At 62.5% G+C, this 7,558-nt stretch overlaps 1 protein-coding gene across 2 annotated transcripts in view; it reads left to right on the top strand.

Annotated features, from left to right (window-relative positions):
* The first annotated feature begins 7,088 nt into the window (after positions 1 to 7,088).
* Positions 7,089 to 7,558, top strand: part of GPR35 (G protein-coupled receptor 35) — a 6,778-nt gene continuing 6,308 nt past the window's right edge. For both annotated transcript variants that reach the window (XM_037732189.1, XM_017510750.2), the window contains exon 1: positions 7,089 to 7,399. The gene's annotated coding sequence lies outside the window, so the exon portion shown is untranslated. The remainder of the gene's footprint in view (positions 7,400 to 7,558) is intronic.

Genomic DNA, 7,558 nt, shown 5'->3' with positions numbered 1-7,558 from the left:
AACAATTTAAAGCAAATTTTGTGGCTTATATTTCCATTTGTAAAACATACAAGCAGATGGCGGCATCTAAACAAACATACGTTGTCTGCATACACACGAGCATGCTTTTTTCACTTGCAAATACATTCCTGGCGATGACCGTAGGATAGTGTGTAGAACTGTTTCTCCCCGCTCTTCACAGCTGCGCAGTGCTGTGTGACGTGAACGTGCTTCATTCCACCCAGGTCCTCAGGAGAGATGCTGAGTGGCCCCCAGCCTGTCCCCGCCCCACGCCTCGGCGGTGAGTGGCCGCTGAAGCACATGCGTCGTAGTCCTTGCATCTGTCTGTGGATACGTTCCTGGAAGTGGGGTGATCGGGTCAAAGAGTAAGTGCAGCCCTAATTTGGCGAAAGATGTTGCGAATCCAACTGCCTGAGGGCTCGTACCCCCCTTAGATACCAGTGATCAATGGGTCCTGTCTGAAGACGTCTTTTCTGCTGTGCCCAGACTCGGGGATCTTTCCCTGTGTGGTGGAGGAGCGGCAGTGTTGCAGTGCACTTTGAATTTGCATTTCTCTTTTGATGACCGCTCGGAGCATCTTTCTGTACCTTTAAGGAGCCACGCACCTCTCCTCTGTGAGCGTCTGCTCGTCTCTGTGGGCAGGCATCTGCCCCACCCTGGAGGAGGCGTATCTGAAGTTTGATGGTCCCAGGATAGGGCAAAGGGGCGGGCAGGAGAACTCTCCACACACGTCCCAGGGGGTTAAGGACCCTCTGGCTCAGTCCCAGGGGGTTAAGGACCCTCTGGCTCCTGGGCGCAATTAAACTTGCCATTTCCTGGGCCCGTTCTAGACAGACTGCCGAAAGCCAGCCAGGTGGGGGCCGGCGGCCCGGGGAGGACGTGGGGGAAACCCCGCCTGGAGGGCTTGCCCCTCCCCTGTCCAGCTGCTGGGTGTTTATGGTTCACTTTAGGTCAGGGATGAGAACACATGCCACACGCTCAGCTCTCAAGGGCAAGCAGCTCCCTGCCAGATGCCCCCAGTCAGAGGTATCCACAGAGCGAAAGACCTTCCAGCAACTGCCAGGTGGCCTCAGGCAGGCAGCAGGAAGCCTCAGCAGGTTCTTGAGCCAGGAAGTGGCACTTAGGAGGGGGCTTTTAGGAGGGGACTCTCAGATGGGGGGCTCAGGAGAGGGGATCTTATGAGGGGGGATGTTAGTAGGGGACTCTTGAGAGGGGGGATCTTAGGAGGGAGCCCTTGGGAAGGGGGCTGTTGGGAGCAGGGCTCTTAGGAGTGGGGGGTCCTGGACTGGAGGGCGAGTGAATTGGGAGGCCCCAGGCAGGGGCAGGGTAGCTCTCTCTGCAGAGAAGGGAGGGCCCAGGGATGGGACAGGCAGCTGGTGGTTGAAGGGTGGAGAAGCAGGCGGCCTCCCAGTCACAGGGCCTTGTGCAGAGGAAGGGGAAGGAGTCGGGAGGGTGGCCCTGCTGTCCAGGGCTAGGAGAAGGGGAAGTCATTGGAAACAGCAGAAACCTGGCCAGGTCAGCACCCAAGGCCCACCCGAGGCTAGGTGGGCACCCCAGCAGGGCATCTGGCAGCCGTGGGTACCCAGGAGCAGGCAGTGGTAGCGTTGGGGTGAGTGAGCTGGCGGGGGTGACCCAGGGGCAGGGGTCACCTGCCCTCAGCCTGAGGAGCCTCTTCTGGCCTTTGGTGGCCCAGGCTGGAATCTCCCTAGGCAGTGCCCCGTGCTGGTGGCCAGGTGCCTTAATGCCCACAGGCTGGGTGAGGGTGGGGCCGGAGTTCCAAGGTGGGAAGGTGGGCCCTGAGTGCCCAGGGCAGAGCCAGGCCTCCTGCTGCAGGTGGGCAGAGCTGCAGGCATCATCGTGAGGGCGCCTGTTGAAGGGAGGAGTGGGCACGGAGGAGGCAGGGCAGGGCCCTGAGTGTGACCTGCAGCTCCTCAGACCCTCGTAGGACCCCTCCTGCCCCCATCAGGGTCCCCTCAGGACCCCTTCTCCACCCCTGGGGCCCCGTGTCCCCTGCCCATCCTGTGGTGGCACCCACCTCCTGCCAAGGGCCCCACGCTCAGGCTGTGAGGACCCCCCCGAACACCTGGCATGGCTGGAGCCTGTGTGGGGTCCAGAGAGGCCCAGCAGAGGCGCCTTGGTGGGGGGGCCATGCTGTGGGTGGGTCAGAGGGGCTTCGGCAGCCATAGGGTACCCGGGGCAGGGAGCGGCCAGGACAGCACCTTCTTAGTCCCTCTGGAGGGAGCCTGGCATGGGGTAGGGAAGGCCCCGGGGGCGTGGGGAGGCCCCCTGCCCACCCCACTGCTTCCTGGCAGCATCCCTGCTGCTTGTCGGCTGCTGAAAGCAGGCTGAGCACCTGGGCAAGCGGTGAGGGCCTCAGGGGCCACAGGAAGGAGCCTGCCGTGGGGTAGGAGGTTTTCAAGTAAGAGAAGTGGCCCCGGCTCACGCCTGTAATCCCAGCACTCTGGGAGGTTGAGGTGGGCGGATCACAAGGTCAGGAGATTTAGACCATCCTGGCCAACATGGTGAAGCCCTGTCTCTACTAAAAATACAAGAATTAGCCAAGCATGGCAGTACATGCCTATAATCCCACATACTCGGGAGGCTGAGGCAGGAGAATCACTTAAGCCCGGGAGGCAGAGGTTGCAGTGAGCCGGGATCGCGCCACTGCACTCCAGCCTGGTGACAGAGCAAGACTCCGTCCCAAGAAAAGAAAAGAGGTGACCTCTGCCACGGCTGAGGCTGCAAGATGTCCCCAAGAGTGGAGGGGGAGGGCCGAAGAGCTGTGGGCGGGAGGGGTCTCCTGCAGCCTGGGGGCTCTGCTGGCCTGGTCTGCACTCTGCCCCTCGGTGCCCTGCTGGCTGCTGCCCACCCAGCCGGCATAGGGAGCAGGCCTCGGCCTTCCCTGTCACCCTCAACCCAAACCACTCACTGTGGCCCAGTCCCTGCTGGCTGCCCTGGCTTTGAGGGCGGGTGGCACCTGGGGCTGGTTCTTGTGGGAAGATGAGTCTGGGGTCACATAGGACATCCCATTGGGTGTAGGCAGGGCAGGCTGGGATGGGGCCATCACAGGAGGCTGGGCAGAGGGCGGGTCTTGGGTGGAGGGGACCCCAGGCCACAGGTGCTGGTCTTGGGCAGCCGCCCTGGGACCCCTGCAGGCCACCTCCTCCACCCCACAGCTGACGGTCTTTGCCCTCCCCTCCCTACTGTGTCACACACTCAGTTCTCTATACACTTTTATCACGGAAAATATCAACTACACATGAAGGCAGGTCGTCCAGACAGAGACCCTGTGTCCTGGTCACCAGCCCCTCACGATGACGCCCCAGGCTTTAGGCGTGATCAGTGGCGGACAGGACTTCCCAGCAGGACGCCCACTTCCAGACCTGGTTCTGTGAAGAGGGGAGCAGGAAGTACTGGGGGTGACAGAGGAACCTCGAGACTCACATCCTCTCTCGGGGTACGCGGCTGAGACCCGCACAGAGGACCCGGCCGGCCGGCCCCAGCTCCCCGGTGGGCACGTGAGGCACTGGCCTCGGGCATGGCGCTTGCAGGGACGCCAGAAAAACGGTCATCAAGATAAAACAATACCCTGTTGTTTTAATAAACCCCAACTGCAAAGGGCCCGCAAGAATCCAAGTGGCTCATTTAAGACGGCGGCTCCGCCGAAAAAGGGGTCTCCGTTTAGACCTCAGGACGTGGCTCTTGGGTCTCACTCAGGAAGGGATTCAAGGTGAGTCACAGAGTGCGTGAGAAGAGGGAGCTTACTGAAAGCTGCTCCATTCCTGGGCAGGGCATCGTCCGAGAGCAAGAGGGGAACACCCAGCTTACGTTTTTATCCTGCAGGACCAAGCTGACCGCGCCTCACATGATTATCCCAGCGATTTAAAGAAAACTGTCCCCAACGGGGTGGGGGTGTCGCTCTGTCGTCGCCCAGGCTGGAGTGCGGCGGCAGCGTCTCGACTCATTGCGGCCTCCGCCTCCCGGGCTCAGGCGATCCTCCCGCCTCAGCCTCCCAAGTAGCTGGGACTACAGGTGCGCACCACCATGCCTGGCTCACTTTATTTTTTGTAGAGACGGGGTCTTGCTGTGTTGCCCAGGCTGGTCTCAAACTTCTATGCTCAAGCCATCCTCCCACCTTGGCCTCCCAAAGTGCTGGGATTACAGGCCTGAGCCACTGCATCTGGCCACAGGTGATGACCTGGAAAGCGCATGTTGTTATGGACGCCGGCACTGGACACTTTGCTGTCGTAGAAGCTTTCGCTGTAAACAGCCTGTGACCAGGGGCTGTGCTGGCGGGGATGGGCCTCGAAGGCCTCACGGTGGAGCTGAACTTCCACCCCTTTCTCCGGCTCTCCCAGGCTCCTGCTCCCCACAGCACCTCACACACTTCCCTTCAAAGCAGGGGTGTGCAATCTTTTGGCTTCCCTGGGCCACGTTGGAAGTGGAAGAATTGTCTTGGGCCACACATAAAATACACGAACACTCACGGTAGTTGGTAAGCTAAAAAAGGTTCGTGGGTAAATCTCATAATGTTTTAAGAAAGTTTCCAAATTTGTGTTGGGCGCATTCAAAGCCCACAGCCTGAGGGTTGGACAAGCACCTCTAGGTGGGCCTGCAGGGGTGACTCTGGCCGGGGAACCAGGAGGAAAGGCAGGAAGGAATCCTATTCAGAGCCCGTGTCCCTCAGACAGCCCAGCAGGGTGAGGTGGGAGGGGCTGGCGCTGCCGCAGGGGGCTGACCTTGGGGGCGAGGGGCAACCTTGGAGAGGAAGCTGACCAAGAGCAGAGGCTGGGGGTGGGGGTGCGCAGGGCCCTGGGCGGTGCCCCTGTGCCCACAGCAGGACCCTGGCTGCCAGTTCTCCTCCGCAGAGGGCCAGGTGGTCTAAGGCTGCCCAGCAGGGAGAGAACAGGCCTGGTCTGGAACAGAAATCTGCCATCCAGTCCTCTTCCAGCCTTGAAAAAGGGCCTGGGTGGCAGCAGAGGACCGGGCAGCTGGCGCCCCATCCCGCCCCCAGCAGCTGTGCCTGAGCCGGGCGCTGACGTGATGAGCACTGCTGTGTCCTGGGCACTTGCTGGCCCCAAGGCAGGAGTCCCTGTGGGTGAGGGTTGCCCAGCTTCCCGGAGACGGGTCTCTGCGCCAGGGCTCTGACAGGGCAGGAAGTAGATGGAGTCCCACAAGCAGGAACCCAGTGCACAGAAACTTGAGAGAATAGTTCTGTGATAAAATCAAATGGGTGAAGTGCTGGGAACCTCAAACAGGTGAGGGTGCAGCTTTGGGGAGAGAGGGCCCCAGGAGTGAGCAGGGAGCCAGGAGAGAAGCGGCGCTCTGGAGGGCCCGGGAAGGCCTGCCTGCACAGGACGGGGCACAGCGCCGGGGCCTGGGCTCAGGGCTGCGTGGGGCTGCCCCAAAGTCCCCCCCTGCCCTGCAGAGACAGCCAAGGGGCAGGTGGAGACAGGCGGGGGTGAGCCAGGGCAGCATTTGCTACGACAGATGGAACCTAGTGGCGAGGGGCCCTTCAGAGACAGCGGACGTCTCTCAATCTCCAGCTTCTTCCCCAAGGCCACACAGCCCACGAGAATCCGCTGGGTCCATGTGTCCCTGCCCAGAGGGGCTTCCCCTCCAATGCGTGATGAGCACAGCCGCCAGGCCACGTCAGGGAGGCCAGGCCTGGTATGGACGGGGTGCCCCAGGCCACTGCTGGGGAGGGAGGATGCCCAGCCGAAGGGGGGAGGTGGAGCTCGGGTCTGGGGGGGTGCGGGTGGGGTCTCTGCAAGGCCCTGGCTCTGGTGGGCTGGGCAGGCCTGCTTGGGGCATCATCCAGCTGTTTAGCCTCTGAGCCACCAGACATGCGAGGAGCACCCCAGGAGACCCCCGGCCGGCACCTCCAGTTCCCGCCTGATGGCGGCTGGGCTTGGACCAGGAGGCGTTGTGCCTCCTGCCGACCTAGAGGGCAGACCCCTAGGCCAGAGGGGTGGGAGTTGAGACCAGGAGGATGCAAATCTGAGCCTCCTGCACTGAGGAGGCCCCTCCCTACTGAACGTCAGGGCCCACGGGGCCTGGGCAGGGAACCCGAGCGCCGGCCTTGGGACTGGGTCTGGAGGGACAGCTGGCTGGGAAGGAGCTAGGCCTGGGATGACAGCAGAGAAGGACCGACGCCCAGCCAGGGTGCCTCAGGTGCCTGCCTCTGTGTAGAGACCCCGGGCACTGGCCTCAGACCTGCCCCACCCGTGTGACACCGGGCCAAGTGCTCCCCTTCCCTGGGCCTGTCTCCACGACCATGAAGTGGGAGCTCCCCCCAGCCTCTCCCGGTCGTTGAAGAGAGAGAGGCTGTGGTCAGGGGCTGTGGGGCCCACGTTGAGGAGACAAGCTCCCTGCACTCGGAGTGGACGGGGCCCGGGAGGCGGGTGGCCCCCACCACAGAGGGGCAGCCTGGGCCTATAGGCTCCCCCACCCTGAGCTCAGAAGGAAGATGTCTGCCTAGGAGGTGGGGGCCAGAGAGAACGTTCCAGCCTAGAGAATGCCCCACCCTACTCTGAGAACCCCCATGGCACCCCTGTCCTGCTGGGAGGCCCCTAGGGCAGTGGGGCACGGATGGGTGGTCTGGAAAGGCTTCTGAGGGGGTGGGCTTGGAGGAGGGGCAGGTGGTCTTGTTGGGGAGGAGCAGGGCAGGCGACCGCTGTCTGTGCACGCGGGAGCATGTGCCTCTCACCCGTGTGCGCGTGTTGGCCTGTGCCTGTGTGCGCGCCTGTGTGCTGGTGCGTGTTGGTGTGTGCGTGTCTGCATGTGTGCTGGCATGTGCGTGTGCATGCATATGTGTTGGTGTGTGCGTGTGCATGCATATGTGCTGGTGTGCGCATTGGCATGTGCATGTGCATGCATGTGTGCGTGTGTGTGCGTGTGTTGGAAGGTGTGGAGTGTGTCTTCGTGAGCCCGGATGAGTGTGCGTGCTGCAACCTTCCCCGGGCTGGGCGTGAGGTGCTGGGAAGGGTGGAGCTGCCTGCAGACCCTGGAGGGCGGCCCCGGAGGCTTTCTGAGATGACGGGGCAGAAGTGGGCTGGGGGGGACGGCTCCGTGGGCGGGGCTGGAGCGGCTCTGCTTTTGCTGTCTCTCACGCGGTTTGCAGCACAATGTGTGCCCTCAGCAAGGATGCTGGTTCTTCAGAGGTGTCAGCACCGGGGCCGGCACCCCACTTCCCTCCCAGAAATCCCCCTGGGGCTGGTGCAGGAGCAGGGAACTCCCGTCACGCCTGGCCTGCTGTCGTCAGAGGGCCGCCCTCAGCCTTAAGGAGGGGCAGAGTCAGGGACCAGCCTCACTTCCCCCAGCCCTTCTCAGACAGCCCCTGAACAGGCTGCGGCATCGGGGGTCACACACGCCACCGGGAGGCCAAGGCTGCCTGCAGGTCAGTGCTGCCCACAGCCCTAGGGGCCTCCCAGCAGGGCAGGGGCATGATAGGGGTGAGGCTGTGATGGGGACTCAGAGTGAGATGACGCTGTGTTGGGGACTCAGAGTGGGGTGAGGCTGTGATGGGGTCTCGGGGTGGGGTGAGGCTGTGATGGGG

This window comes from Cebus imitator, unplaced genomic scaffold (genome assembly GCF_001604975.1).
Source record: "Cebus imitator isolate Cc_AM_T3 unplaced genomic scaffold, Cebus_imitator-1.0 Scaffold443, whole genome shotgun sequence".
NCBI classification, from domain to species: domain Eukaryota; kingdom Metazoa; phylum Chordata; class Mammalia; order Primates; family Cebidae; genus Cebus; species Cebus imitator.
This window is presented reverse-complemented; position numbering and strand designations above follow the sequence as displayed.